This window comes from Schistocerca cancellata, chromosome 9 (genome assembly GCF_023864275.1).
Source record: "Schistocerca cancellata isolate TAMUIC-IGC-003103 chromosome 9, iqSchCanc2.1, whole genome shotgun sequence".
Taxonomy (NCBI): Eukaryota; Metazoa; Arthropoda; class Insecta; order Orthoptera; family Acrididae; genus Schistocerca; species Schistocerca cancellata.
Window position 1 is genome coordinate 250,665,541 of NC_064634.1, and position 16,694 is coordinate 250,682,234.

Sequence of the window (16,694 nt, forward strand, 5' to 3'; positions counted from 1 at the left end):
TATGAAAAGGAAGAGAAGGAAATGTAGTAGGTGAATATGGATTGGCACTAAGAAATGAAAGAGGAAGCCGCCTGGTAGAATTTTGCACAGAGTATAACTTAATCATAGCTAACACTTGGTTCAAGAATCATGAAAGAAGGTTGTATACTTGGAAGAACCCTGTAGATTCTAAAAGGTTTAAGATAGATTATATAATGATAAGACAGAGTTTTAGGAACCAGATTTTAAATTGTAAGACATTTCCAGGGGCAGGTGTGGACTCTGGCCACAATCTATTGGTTATGAACTGTAGATTAAAACTGAAGAAACTGCAAAAATGTGGGAATTTAAGGAGATGGGACCTGGATAAACTGAGTAAACCAGAGCTTGTACAGAGTTTCAGGGAGAGCATAAGGGAACAATTGACAGGAATGGGGGAAAGAAATACAGTAGAAGAAGAATGGGTAGCTTTGAGGAATGAAATAGTGAAGGCAGCAGAGGATGAAGTAGGTAAAAAGACGAGGGCTAGTAGAAATTCTTGGGTAACAGAAGAGATACTGAATTTACTTGATGAAAGGAGAAAATACAAAAATGCAGTAAGTGAAGCAGGCAAAAAGGAATACAAACGTCTCAAAAATGAGATCGACAGGAAGTGCAAAATGGCTAAGCAGGGCTGGCTACAGGACAAATGTAAGGATGTAGAGGCTTATCTCAAGAGGGGTAACATAGATACTGCCTACAGTAAAGTTAAAGAGACCTTTGGAGAAAAGAGAACCACTTGCATGAATATCAAGAGCTCAGATGGAAACCCAGTTCTAAGCAAAGAAGGGAAAGCAGAAAGGTGGAAGGTGTATATAAAGGGTCTATACAGGGGCGATGTTCTTGAGGACAATATTATGGAAACGGAAGAGGAGGTAGATGAAGATGAAATTGGAGATATGATACTGCGTGAAGAGTTTGACAGAACACTGAAAGACCTAAGCCAAAACGAGGCCCTGGGAGTAGACAACATTCCATTAGAACTACTGACAGCCTTGGGGGAGCCAGGCCTAACAAAACTCTACCATCTGGTGAGTAAGATGTATGAGACAGGCGAAATTCCCTCAGACTTGAAGACGAATGTAGTAATTCCAATCCCAAAGAAAGCAGGTGTTTACAGATGTGAAAATTACCGAACTATAAGTTTAATAAGTCACAGCTGCAAAATACTAACACGAATTTTTTACAGATGAATGGGAAAACTGGTAGAAGCTGGCCTCGGGGAAGATCAGTTTGGATTCCATAGAAATGTTGGAACACATGAGGCAATACTGACCCTACAACTTATCTTAGAAGCTAGATTAAGGAAAGGCAAACCTACGTTCCTAGCATTTGTAGACTTAGAGAAAGCATTTGATAATGTTGACTGGAATACTCTCTTTCAAATTCTGAAGGTGGCAGGGGTAAAATACAGGGTGCGAAAGGCTATTTACAATTTGTACAGAAACCAGATGGCAGTTATAAGAGTCGAGGGGCATGAAAGGGAAGCAGTGGTTGGGAAGGGAGTGAGACAGAGTTGTAGCCTCTCCTTGATGCTATTCAATCTGTATATTGAGCAAGCAGTAAAGGAAACAAAAGAAAAGTCCGGAGTAGGTATTAAAATCCATGGAGAAGAAATAAAAACTTTGAGGTTTCCGATGACATTGTAATTCTGTCAGAGACTGCAAAGGACTTGGAAGAGCAGTTGAACGGAATGGACAGTATCTTGAAAGGAGGGTATAAGATGAACATCAACAAAAGCAAATCGAGGATAATGGAATGTAGTCGAATTAAGTCGGGTGATGCTGAGGGAATTAGATTAGGAAATGAGACACTTAAATTAGTAGATGAGTTTTGCTATTTGGGGAGCAAAATAACTGATGATTGTCAAAGTAGAGAGGATATAAAATGTAGACTGGCAATGCCAAGGAAAGTGTTTCTGAAGAATAGAAATTTGTTAACATCGAGTATTCATTTAAGTGTCAGGTAGTCATTTCTGAAAGCATTTGTATGGAGTGTAGCCATGTATGGAAGTGAAGCATGGACGATAAATAGTTTAGACAAGAAGAGAATAGGAGCTTTCGAAATGTGGTGCTACAGAAGAATGCTGAAGATTAGATGGGTAGATCACATAACTAATGAGGAGGTACTGAACAGAATTGGGGAGAAGAGGAGTTGGTGGCACAACTTGAATAGAAGAAGGGATTGGTTGGTAGGACATGTTCTGAAGCATCAAGGGATCCCCAATTTCATACTGGAGGGCAGCGTGGAGGGCAAAAATCGTAGAAGGAGACCAAGAGATGAATGCACTAAGCAGATTCAGAAGGATGTAGGCTGCAGTAGGTACAGGGAGATGAAGAAACTTGCACAGGATAGAGTAGCATGGAGAGCTGCATCAAACCAGTCTCAGGACTGAAGACAACAACAACAACAACAACAACAACAACAACAACTAAATAAATAAAATAAACAAAAAAGCACTGCAAATGAACTTGGAACCATACACAGATTCTCTACTTCCCACCCAGGTACCTTGGTCGCTACACCAGTGGCACTTTCATTGAACTGAGTGTATGTTATGGACATGTAAACAGCAGTCATAACATATAAAATACTCAGTTTCTAGGAAAATATGCATTTGTGATACCCACCTATGTTGATGAAAAATGCCGAGTTTTCAATTAATTATCGATCCCGAAGACTTGAGTCAATCACGCACCATGAATTTTAGCGGTGGTTTTCTAGAAAGTGGATGTGTATTGAGACAAAATATCTTATAGTCTCTCATTTCAGGTTGTGGACAAATGGTTGGTGGCCCTGAGGCCTTCCACTTGTCAGTTCCTTTCGAAAACTTTATTTCATTTTCCTTTTGTGATCATATTTTGGTGATATTGTGATTTTTCTCTATCCATAATATTTTCTGTTACCTCTAGTGTTATCATTTCCACTCCACTGATTAATTTTAGCTTATCAGTATCTTTTAAAATCATTTAAACAAAATTTTATGCTCACTGTTACTTCCGCTTTTATTTTGATATGTTTGATATGTTAGGGGCTTAGACCACATCATTCTCCCTTCTTTATCTGCTAATTTCTCACTTACTATTCAATATATCCATTTAGCTTCCAATGGAAATAAGTTCACAACTGCCTATGAGGTGTATCATTTGTGTTTGAGTTTCTGTCATCTTTACTAAAACTGCTTTCCTTACTCACAAAAATATCCACATCATAACAATCATTAAAATATATTAACAACTTTGATAACAACAAATTAGAAAACATTTATGTAATGCAAGTTCATTTTCCACTTCATTTATTACATAAATACGAAACAGATTGAAGATTTTGACAATGTTCTCTGCAGTGCTGCAAGATTAACATTGCAAGATGACTGTTGCTGAGAAAGAGACTAAGCTTAAGCCTTGTAATCTTAGAAGTGGGTAGATTACACCAAAAATCCAAATTTATAGAAACTCTAGCTATATGCAGAAAAAAACCATAGTCATACATAATAATAAATAAATAAATAAAAAATACACTTTCATCACCTGGTACTATACTGCATTTTAGTAGAAAATTATGCTTTTATTCCATATAATTAGTCTCAATAGCACTTAGTTGTTGGTTAACTTGAAGCTGGCAATATGAGGACAATTTCCCCTTAACTTCCTCAATACTAAACACTTTCAGAATATTTTAAGGAATTTAAATTGTAACATACTGGACACCTGGAGAAATTATTCATAATTAACATCAATATGATAGTTGGGTGTGTGGCAGAAAATGCATGGTGTACCTGTAAGACAATACAACAGTATGTTCTTAAAGCATTATGTATCCTTTTGGATTTAATTTTTAAGGATCCTTCACGTATAAACGTAACTCAAAAGTCAGACAAATTATATTACTGAAAGCAATCCTCTTTGTGAAAGAAGTTTCCTTCTATATAATGATAACAAAGAATCTCAGAATGGAAAGAGCCTTCTCTTCAACTATATTTATGCGGCCATTAACTGTAAATTATTCCAAGAGAATAAACTTTGACATTTGATGGCTGTAACTAACTGCAATAATGGATCATAGAAAATGCAGACATTTTCTGCTTGTGTCTGTGTATGTGCAGATGGATATGTGTGTGTGTGCAAGTGTATACCTGTACTTTTTTCCCCCCAAGGTAAGTCTTTCTGTAGTGACTCGCCGATCATTCAAAGTGCCGCCGCACAATTACGCGCATCCTCTACGTGCGGCACTGTCTGCCAGCCATGCAGCAGCTGCGCCACCTAAGCGGCCAGCCGAGCATCGGCCGCTAGACTGGGACTCAGTGCTCATTCGAATGCTAACGCGTACACATGTCTTACTTGTCAACTTACTCTGTGACTTATATGTGTTGTTGTGTCGTTCCGAAATATGTGTTAAACTTGAAGTTCTAACAACTGGCAATGAGGATGGGATTTTTCCTTTTCACCGTTGACTCACAGGGTTCCATGGCTACTGTCGAGCAACTATTGCAAAATCTCCTTGAACAACAAACGCTTCTAACAGCGGCAATTCGCGATTTCGTCGCGGCGTCAAATGCGGGCCGTTTCTCATTGTTGGCTATACCTCCTTTTCCTCCTTACGACAAAACGGCGGAAGACTGGTCTGATTATGAAAAACGTCTTCGACAGCACTTCTTGGCATTTCATGTCACGGACAAACAACCATGTAAGTCTCTGTTCCTTTCCTGCATTTCACCTCAAATGTATCGGTTGTTGTCACAATTGGCTCCTTTGAAGGATCCTGCGTCTTTGTCCTTTGCTGAAATGTGCTCATTTCTGTCTGTCTATTTTCAAAAGCAAACAAATGTGGTAGCCTCTCGTGTTGCCTTTTATCGTTGTCAAAAACAACCAAATCAATCCTATCGCACTTGGGCTGCTGAACTTCATGGCCTCAGTCGAAAGTGTCAATTTGTTACTGACATTCACAAAGAATCCTATGCCGATTCCATGGTACAGGATGCTATTATCCGGTCGGAGCCCGACAAAGAAGTTCGGCAACGTGCCCTTCAGTTGGCGAATCTGACTCTAGATGAAGTTCTCTCCATTGCGCAGTCTTTTGAAATTTCTCGCGCCGCTGGGGCACAAATAGAGGCGTGGGGTGATGTGGGGGAAATACAACCTCTGTGCGCTGTTGTCGACGTGTGCGGCGCGTCCCTGCCAGCCGACGTGGCCGCAGTGCGCTCCCACGCGCAGCCTCGGCCTAGCTGTAAACAACCCGCTAAGAAACTGCAGCAAAACCCCCGGCAACTTCCTTCATGTCCGCGGTGTTTTACGAAACATTCATGCGACGATTGTCCCCAACGTTGGGCTGTGTGTCACAACTGCAAAAAGAAAGGTCATGTGTCTTCCGTTTGCAAATCCGACCGCATACATGATGTTCATGAACATGACACTGAGTCTCATTCTGTGTTGTCTGTCAATTGCACTACTTCCCTTTCAGGGAAGTTATTCCTCACTGTCCAAATCCTTGGTTGAGATGTTCGCATGCAAGTGGATACCGGTTCTGCTGCCACTATAATTAATTCTCAGACGTATCTTCAGCTGGGTTCTCCACTCCTGTGCCCTGTCACTCGGCAATTACGGATGTACAATAAACAGAAGATTTCTCTCTTGGGACAGTTTAATGCTCAGGTATCTTACAAATCCGTCGTTCACACTGTTCCCATATTTGTGGTCGACCAGAGCAACACAGAAAATCTTTTTGGTTTCGATGCCTATCACGTTTTTGGGTTCTCCATAGATGACTTTGTCAATATTGTCTCTGATACTACTCCTTATGCTCAACTGGATTCCTTGTTGACGACATTTTCGTCCCTTTTCTCTCCTGGGTTAGGCCGTACAAACGACTTTGAAGCTCATATCACGCTCAAACCCACTGCTCGGCCTAAGTTTTTTCGGGTTCGGCCCATTCCTGTGGCCCTTCGTGATCGGGTAAAACGGGAGTTGGATCATCTCACTGCTTCAGGTGTCTTGCTTTCTGTCACTTCCAGTGAGTGGTCCACTCCTGTCGTTGTAGTTGCTAAGCCAAATGGTGATATTCGTCTCTATGGCGATTTCAAAGCCACTGTAAATGTTCAATGTCTCATCGACACTTACCCTATGCCCCGTCCTGAAGAACTGTTCACTAAACTTGCTGGTGGCCAGTATTTTTCTAAAATTGACCTGTCAGAAGCTTATCATCAACTTCCTCTCAACGCTGCTTCCTGGCAGTTTCTGGTCCTTAACACGCCTTTCGGTCTCTATCAATACCAACGCTTGCCATATGGGGTTGCTAGCGCCCCTGCTCTCTTTCAGCGATTCTTGGAACAATTATTGCTCCCTGTCCCTGGGTGTATCAATTACATGGACGACATTGTTGTCACTGGCTCCACCACTGTAAAGCCACTGTAAATGTTCAATGTCTCATCGACACTTACCCTATGCCCCGTCCTGAAGAACTGTTCACTAAACTTGCTGGTGGCCAGTATTTTTCTAAAATTGACCTGTCAGAAGCTTATCATCAACTTCCTCTCAACGCTGCTTCCTGGCAGTTTCTGGTCCTTAACACGCCTTTCGGTCTCTATCAATACCAACGCTTGCCATATGGGGTTGCTAGCGCCCCTGCTCTCTTTCAGCGATTCTTGGAACAATTATTGCTCCCTGTCCCTGGGTGTATCAATTACATGGACGACATTGTTGTCACTGGCTCCACCACTGAAGAACATCTTCAAAATCTGCGCACACTTTTTAATGTCTTACAGACTGCCGGTCTTAAGTGTAATCTTCAGAAATCACAATTTTTTCAGGCATCTATCACGTACTTGGGGTTTCAACTCTCTCGGGATGTTATTCGTCCGCTTCAACAAACTGTCGCTGTGATCTATGCCCTTCCTTGCCCTACATCTGTTAAGGAACTGCAGGCGTTCTTGGGGAAAATAGCGTACTATCACAAGTTTTTTAACCGTCTGCGGCTTCGGTGGCTCAGCCGTTGCATCGCCTGTTGCATAAAAACGTGCCTTTTCACTGGTCCGCGTCATGTGAAGCGGCTTTCCAGAAGTTGAAGACTATGCTGAAACAGGCCCCGTGCCTGGCTACTTATCAACCTGGCCAACATCTTGTTCTTGCAACAGACGCCTCTCAATACGGGGTCGGTGCAGTCCTTGCGCACCGTTTTTCTGACGGTTCTGAACAACTCATTGCTTATGCCTCCAAAACACTCACGGATGCCCAACAAAAGTATTCTCAAATTGAGAAAGAAGCTTTGGCCATCATTTATGCTCTTCATAAGTTTGGTGTTTTTCTCTATGGCTCAAAATTTCATCTTGTTACGGATCACAAACCACTTGTTTCCTTGTTTCATCCATCAACGTCACTTCCTGACAAGGCTGCACACCGCCTCCAGCATTGGGCTCTTTACTTGTCCCGTTTCTATTATGAGATTCATTTCCGACCAACGGCTCAACATGCGAAATCTGATGCTCTGTCTCGCCTTCCCATGGGTCCTGATCAGGCATTCGATGGGGACGAACTTTTGTGTTTCCACCTGGATGTTGCCGAGCAGCAGGTTGTGGACGGGTTTCCCATCACTGGGGACAGGCTGGCGGCTGCTACGGGTTCTGACCCTACCCTCTTCCGGGTTTTACGCTGTATTCAGAAGGGTTGGCCAGATCACCTGTCCGCTAAGACTTCTGATCCGTTGCGGAACTACTACACTTTGTGCTACCTCCTCACATCTAGGGATGGTGTTATCTTCCTCTCCACTGACAATGCTTCGCCGCGTGTTGTGGTACCTGCGTCTTTGCGTGCTTCAGTCTTGCGCCTCCTTCACCAAGGGCACTGGGGTGTGTCTCGCACAAAATCTCTGGTGCGCCGTCATGTGTACTGGCCTGGCATCGACTCTGAAATAGCACACATGGTCGCTGCCTGCGGCCCTAGTGCGTCACGGGTTGCTGCCCCGAAGTCATCTTTGTCACCGTGGCCTTCGGCTGAGAAGCCCTGGGAGCACATTCATGCTGACTTTGCGGGACCCTTTTTAGGTACTTATTGGCTCCTCGTAATTGACGCCTACTCTAACTTTCCTTTCATTGTCCGTTGCACGTCACCTACCACCGCGGCAACCACCAGTGCTCTCGCCCGCATTTTTTCTTTGGAAGGCCTCCCCTCTACTCTTGTTACTGATAATGGTCAGCAATTTGTCTCTTTCAAATTTGCGGATTTTTGTGCTCATCATGGCGTTACGCATGTCACGGCCCTGCCATTCCATCCACAATCCAACGGTGAGGCTGAACGACTGGTCCGCACATTTAAGGCTCAGATGCGGAAACTTCTGACTTCTTCTGCTGCTAATGATGCGCTTCTCCAGTTTCTGGCGTCTTACCGTTTCACCCCCATGGGCGACCACAGCCCGGCTGAGCTCTTACATGGCCGACAGCCCTGCACGCTACTTCATCTTCTGCGGCCTCCCACCTCACGGCCGCGGGTGCCTTCACTTGGCCAGTTCACCGCCGACAACCTCGTTTGGGTATGGGGATATGGCAGGTGGCCAAAATGGAGCCCGGGCCGCATCTTAAGACACCGTGGCAGACCCCTGTATGAAATCCAGATGGACACGGGTGTTGCAGTCGGACCAGCTTCGGCCCCAGGTGCCAGCAACGCCTGTTCCGAATGCCGCCACACCACCTTTGGCTCTACCTGACGCTCGGGATCTTGGCATCTCTCAATACTCACAACGCAGTCCTCTGACCGTCATCGCGATGCCAGCACCAGAACACCCACCACCAGGAGACGTGCACATGCAGGAAACGGAGGACCATCCTGTGTCAGAACAAATCTACTCGCCTCCTCCTCCAACGGATGCCGACACATCGCCCAAGTTTCCTGTCATATCAACTGGACTTGCCGCAACGGGCAGATTGGTGCATGGGGCACCAGCAGATTCGACCCCTACGTCTCCTGTCATCTCGACCCGTTATCATCGGGGACACTTCCGTCCGTACGGGAAGCCTCCTCCTCGAGACTTTACGGAGAGTCAAACAATGCCTATGGACGTTAGCCATCTCCAGGACACCTCCATCAAGACCAGTGCAACAATTTCAAAGGGGGGAAAAGTGTTGTGACTCGCCGATCATTCAAAGTGCCGCCGCACAATTACGTGTGTCCTCTACGTGCGGCGCTGTCTGCCAGCCATGCAGCAGCTGCGCCACCTAAGCGGCCAGCCGAGCAGCGGCCGCTAGTCTGGGACTCAGTGCTCATTCTAATGCTAACGTGTACACATGTCTTACTTGTCAACTTACTCTGTGACTTATATGTGTTGTTGTGTCATTCCGAAATATATGTGTTAAACTTGAAGTTCTAACACTTTCCGCTCCCGGGATTGGAATGACTCCTTACACTCTCCCTTAAAACCCACATCCTTTCGTCTTTCCCTCTCCTTCCCTCTTTCCTGATGAAGCAACCGTTTGTTGCGAAAGCTTGAATTTTGTGTGTATGTTTGTGTTTGTTTGTGTGTCTATCGACCTGCCAGCGCTTTTGTTTGGTAAGCCTCATCACCTTTGTTTTATTTTATATATATATATATATATATATATATATATATATATATATATATATATATATATATATATATATATATATATATATATATATATATATCTGGATGCTGAGGCCAGACTGCGAGCAGCAGTGCACGATGGGAGAAGCAACCAGGTGGTGGGGGTAAGGAAGAGGCAGGGGTGGAGAGGGAGAAGGATAGCAAGATAAGGGTGGAGATGGTACAGCGCTGATAGTGGGTGCATACAGGGAAAAGAGGAGAGAGGCTAGAGCAGCTAGGTGCAGTCAGGGGGTTAGACTGAGGGCAGGGGGGTTAGCATAAGGAGGAGATAGTAGAAAGACTGAGGGTATGTTGGTGGAATAGAGAGCTGCGTAGTGCTGGAATGGGGACAGGGAAATGACTAGGTGGGTAAGGACAAAGATTAACGAAGTTTGAGGCAAGAAGAGTTATGGATATGTAGGATATATTTGTAGGAAGTTTCCACCTGCACAATTCAGAAAAAAATGGTGTTGGTAGGAAGGATCCAGGTGGCACAGACTGTTAAGCAGCCACTGGAATGAAGAATGTTGTGTTGGGGAGTGCGCTCAGGAATTGAGTGGTCCAACTGTCTCTTGGTCACAGTTTGCTGGTGGCCATTCATGTGGACAGACAGCTTGTTGGTTGTCATACCTACATCGAATGCAGCACAGAGGCTGCAGCTCAGCTTGTAGATCACGTGACCTCTTTCACAGGTTGCTCTGCCTTTGATGGGATAAGTGATGTTTGTGACTGGACCGGAGCAGGTAGTGGTGAGAGGATGTATGAGACAGGTCTCAAATCTAGGTCTATTACAGGAATATGAGGTAGGACATTGGGAGCAGGGGTTGTGTAGGGATGGATGAGAGTATTGTGTAGGTTTGGTGAGAGACATAACACCACTGTGGGAGGTGTGGGAAGGATAATGGGTAGAATATTCCTCATTTCAGGGCACAACAAGAGGTAGCCGAAACTCTGGTGGAGAAAATGATTCAGTTGTTCCATTTCTGCATGGCATGATGTCACAAGGGGAATCCTTCTCTGTGACTGGGCCGTGGGACCTTGGGAGGTGATAAATGACTGGAGAGATAAGACAAGGGAGATCAGTTTTTGTACGAGGTTGGGAGGGTAAGTACAGTCTATGAAGGCCTCAGTGAGACACTTGGTATATTTCTAGACTAACCATTCATCACCACAGATGCAATGGCCTGAGTGGTTATGCTGTATGGAAGGAATTTCTTGGTATGGAATGGGTGACAGGTGTCAAAGTGAGATGTTACTGGTGGTTGGTAGATTTGATATTGACAGAAGTACTGATGTAGCCATCTTTGAGGTGGAGGTCAACATTGAGGAAGGTGGCTTGTTGAGTTGAGAAGCCCAGATGAAGTGAATGGGAGAGAAGGAGCTGACGCTCTGGAGGAATGTGGATAGGGTGTCCTCACCCTCGAGCCAGATCAGGAAGATGTCACCAATGAACTTGAACCAGGTGAGGGGTTTTATCACACTGGGCATTTAGGAAGGATTCCTCTAGGTGACCCACGAATAGGTTGGCATAGGATGGTGCCATGTGGGTGTCTATAGACCTAGCCCAAATTTGTTTGTAGATAATGTCTTCAAAGGAAAAGTACTTGTGGGTGAGGATATAGTTGGTCATGGTGACTAGGAAGGAGGTTGTAGGTATGGAATCCATAGGGTGCTGGGAAAGATAGTGTCCAACAGTGGTAAGGCCATGGGCATTAAAAGTATTCGTGCAAAGGGAGGTGGCATCAATAGTGACAAGAAGGCTACAATATGGTAAAGGGACAGGTACTGTAGAGAGTCTGTCCAGGAAGTGGTTGGTATCATTTATATAGGATGGTAGGTTGCAGGTACTAGGCTGAAGGTGTTGGTCTACAACAGCTGCAATTCTCTCAGCCTACATCTACATCTACATCTACATGACTACTCTGCAATTCACATTTAAGTTCTTGGCAGAGGGTTCATCGAACCACAATCATACTATCTCTCTACCATTCCACTCCCGAACAGTGCATGGGAAAAACGAACACCTAAACCTTTCTGTTTGATCTCTGATTTCTCTTATTCTATTTTGATGATCATTGCTACCTATGTAGGTTGGGCTCAACAAAATATTTTCGCATTCGGAAGAGAAAGTTGGTGATTGAAATTTCGTAAATAGATCTCGCTGCGACGAATAACGTCTTTGCTTTAATGACTTCCATCCCAACTCGCGTATCATATCTGCCACACTCTCTCCCCTATTGCGTGATAATACAAAACGAGCTGCCCTTTTTTGCACCCTTTCGATGTCCTCCGTCAATCCCACCTGGTAAGGATCCCACACTGCGCAGCAATATTCTAACAGAGGACAAACGAGTGTAGTGTAAGCTGTCTCTTTAGTGGACTTGTTACATCTTCTAAGTGTCCTGCCAATGAAATGCAACCTCTGGCTCACCTTCCCCACAATATTATCAATGTGGTCTTTCCAACTAAAGTTGTTCGTGATTTTAACACCTTGGTACTTAGTTGAAATGACAGCCATGAGAATTGTACTATTTATCGATTAATTGAATTCCAACGGATTTCTTTTGGAACTCATGTCGATCACCTCACACTTTTCGTTATTTAGCGCCAATGCCACCTGCCACACCATACAGCAATCTTTTCTAAATCGCTTTGCAACTGATACTGGTCTTCGGATGACCTTATTAGATGGTAAATTACAGCATCATCTGCGAACAACCTAAGAGAACTGCTCAGATTGTCACCCAGGTCATTTACATAGATCAGTAACAGCAGAGGTCCCACGACGCTTCCCTGGGGAACACCTGATATTACTTCAGTTTTACTCGATGATTTGCCGTCTTTTACTATGAACTGCGACCTTCCTGACAGGAAATCACGAATCCAGTTGCACAACTGAGACGATACCCCATAGGCCCGCAACTTGATTAGAAGTCGCTTGTGAGGAACGGTGTCAAAAGCTTTCCGGAAATCCAGAAATCCAGAATCAACCTGAGATCCCCTGTCGATAGCAGCCATTACTTCGTGCGAATAAAGAGCTAGCTGCATTGCACAAGAATGATGTTTTCTGAAACCATGCTGATTATGTATCAATAGATCATTCCCTTCGAGGTGATTCATAATGTTTGAATACAGTATATGCTCCAAAACCCTACTGCAAGGTCTGTAGTTCGATGGATTACTCCTACTACCCTTCTTAAACACTGGTGCGACCTGCGCAATTTTCCAATTTGTAGGTACAGATCCATCGGTAAGCAAGTGGTTGTACATGATTGCTAAGTAGGGAGCTATTGTATCAGCATAATCTGAAAGGAACCTAATCGGTATACAATCTGGACCTGAAGACTTGCCCATATCAAGCGATTTGAGTTGCTTCGCAACCCCTAAGGTATCTACTTCTAAGAAACTCATGCTAGCAGCTGTTCGTGTTTCAAATTCTGGAATATTCCATTCATCTTCCCTGGTGAAGGAATTTCAGAAAACTGCGTTCAATAACTCTGCTTTAGCGGCACAGCCATCAGTAACAGTACCATCGGCACTGCACAGCGAAGGTATTGACAGCATCTTGCCGCTTGTGCACTTTACATACGACCAGAATTTCTTCGGATTTTGTACCCAATTTCGAGACAATGTTTCATTGTGGAACCTATTAAAGGTATCTCGCATTGAAGTCCGTGCCGAATTTCGCGCGTCTGTTAATTTTAGCCAATCTTCGAGATTTCGCGTTCTTCTGAACTTCGCATGCTTTTTCCGTTGCCTCTGCAACAGCGTTCGGACCTGTTTTGTGTACCATGGGGGATCAGTTCCATCTCTTACCAATTTATGAAGTATGAATCTCTCAATTGCTGTTGCTACTATATCTTTGAATTTGAGCCACATCTTGTCTACATTTGCATAGTCAATTCGGGAGGAATGGAGATTGTCTCTTAGGAAGGCTTCTAGTGACACTTTATCCGCTTTTTTAAATAAAATTATTTTGCGTTTGTTTCTGGTGGATTTGGAAGAAGCGGTATTTAGCCTAGCTACAACGATCTTGTGATCTCTAATCCCTGTATCAGTCATGATGCTCTCTATTATCTCTGGATTGTTTGTGGCTAAGAGGTCAAGTGTGTTTCCACAACCATTTACAATTTGCTTGGGTTTGTGGACTAACTGCTCAAAATAATTTTCGGAGAAAGCATTTAGGACAATCTCGGATGATGTTTTCTGCCTGCCACCGGTTTTGAACAAGTATTTTTGCCAACATATCGAGGGAAGGTTGAAGTCCCCACCAACTATAACCGTATGAGTGGGGCATTTATTTGTTATGAGACTCAAATTTTTTCTGAACTGTTCAGCAACTGTATCATCAGAGTCTGGGGGTTGGTAGAAGGAGCCAATTATTAACTTAGTTCGGCTGTTAAGTATAACCTCCACCCATACCAATTCGCACGGAGTATCTACTTCGACTTCACTACAAGATAAACCATTACTGACAGACACAAACACTCCACCACCAATTCTGCCTAATCTATCTTTCCTGAACAACGTCTGAGGCTTTGTAAAAATTTCTGCAGAACATATTTCAGGCTTTAGCCAGCTTTCTGTACCTATAACGATTTCAGCTTCTGTGCTTTCTGTTAGCGCTTGTAGGTCAGGGACTTTCCCAGCACAACTACAACAATTTACAACTACAATTCCGACTGTTCCTCGATCCAGCACGTCCTGTATTTGCCATGCACCCTTTGAGATTGCAGCCTACCCCGTAGTTTCCCGAGGCCTTCTAACCTATAAAACCACCCAGTCCACACCACACAGCCTCCGCTACCCGTGTAGCCACCAGCTGAGTGTAGTGAACTCCTGACCTACTCAGCGGAACCTGACACCCCACTACCCTATGGCGCAAGTCAAGGAATCTGCAGCCAACATGCTCGCAAAACTGTCTGAGCCTCTGATTCAGACCCTCAACCCGGCTCTGCACCAAAGGTCCGCAGTCAGTTCTGTCAACAATGCTGCAGATGGTGAGCTCTGCCTTCATCTCATAAGCAAGACCGGCAGCCTTCACCAAATCAGATAGCCGCTGGAATCCAGAGAGAATTTCCTCACATCCAAAGTGACACACATCATTAGTGCCGACATGTGCCACCACCTGCAGCTGGTTGCACCCTGTGCTCTTCATGGCATCCAGAAGGATCCTTTCCACATCAGGAATGACTCCACCAGGAATGCACATGGGGTGCACACTGGATTTCTTCCCCTCCTTAGCCGCCATATCTCTAAGGGGCTTCATTACGGGCCTAACATTGGAGCTCCCAACTACCAATAAGCCCATCCTCTGTGATTGCCCGGACCTTGAAGGCTGGGAATCATTTTCTGAAACAGGGCAGGCAGCTGCATCTGACTCAGCCAGAGACAGTGCCTGAAACCTGTTTGTCAGACGCACTGGGGAGGCTTTCTGATCAGCCTCCGGGGACATGTTTCGCTGCCTGCCATGCCTTGGAATGACCTCCCAATCAATCACAGGCGAAGGCTCAGCCCCACTGCGGGCAGCAACCAGGGCAACCACAGCCGCAGACCGATCTGGGGACAGACAGGACGAGGCTGACATCCCCGTGATACCCAAGTCCGGCTCCCCACAGTGGTGCCCATTGGCAACAGCCTCAAGCTGCACGACCGAAGTCAGCGCTGCTTGCAGCCGTGAGCGAAGGGATGCCAACTCAGCCTTCATCCGAACACAGCAATCACAGTCCCTGTCCATCTAACCGATGTTGAACAACAATTACTGAAACACGAGTCCATGCCTAGATAATGCAAGGGAAACATGCAAAGAATGTATGAACTAACCTGTACAAATGCCTAACGACTCCACTACAATCTGCCTGAATTTACGATTACAGTAACTAAAACTCAAAATTACACCTCCTATACAAAACTCACACGCAATTTAAGTAAGAATCTACGAAGTAAACACTAAAGCGCGATGCTACAACTCTCAAATACTATAATATGCCCGAAATTTATGAAGTAAACAATGCAAGTACCCAAAAACACGCAAAGAAATTAAGAATTAAACTATGTAACAAGTAAGTAAGCTATGGGTATATGACTTGCTGCTGGCAGCTGCTTATCCAACGGTGGCCGGGAGCACACTGGCTGTGACCAACCGACACTGGCTGTTCAAAACAAAAACAGAACACAGACGACTACACGAATTTACACTATTCAGATACTAAAGCGCGATGCTGCAACTCTCAAATACTATAATACACCCAAAATTTATGAATTAAACAATGCAAGTACCCAAAAACATGCAAAGAAATTAAGATTTAAACTATGTAACAAATAAGTAAGCTAAGAGTATACGACTTCCTGCTGGGAGCTGCTTATCCAACGGCGGTAGGGAGCACTAGCAGCAGGGGCACAGTAGCCATCCACAGTGTAATGTCCTGGGTGGTAAGGTATACGGCCTTTTTGAAGCATGTAGAAGGTAGGTGTGCAGGATGTGGTGAGGGTGAGGAGAGAGATGGACTTCAGGAAGAGGTTCTAGGATGGACCTAAGGATTTGAGGTGAAACTGGAGATCCTGATGGATTTCAGGAGTGGGGTCACTGCGAAAGGGTCAGCAGGCAGATGCATGTGACATCTTCCAAAGTGCTGTATGGATTACAAACCTCCAACCTCCTTCCTAGTCACCATGAACAACTATATCCTCACCCACAATTACTTCTCCTATCTACAAACAAATTTAGGCTAGGTCTATAGACACCCACATGGCACCATCCTATGCCAACCTATTCATGGGTCATCTAGAGGAATCCTTCCTAAATGCCCAGTGTCATAAAACCCCTCACCTGGTTTAGGTTCATTGGTGACAACTTCCTGATCTGGCTCGAGGGTGAGGACACCCTATCCACATTTCTCCAGGACCTCAACACCTGCTCCCCCATTCACTCACATGTTCCTGCTCAACCCAGCAAGCCACCTTCCTCGATGTTGACCTAAACCTCAAAGATGGCTACATCAGCACTTCTGTCCATATCAAACCTATCAACCACCAGCAACACCTCCACTTTGACAGCTATCACCCATTCCATACCAAGAAGTCCCTTC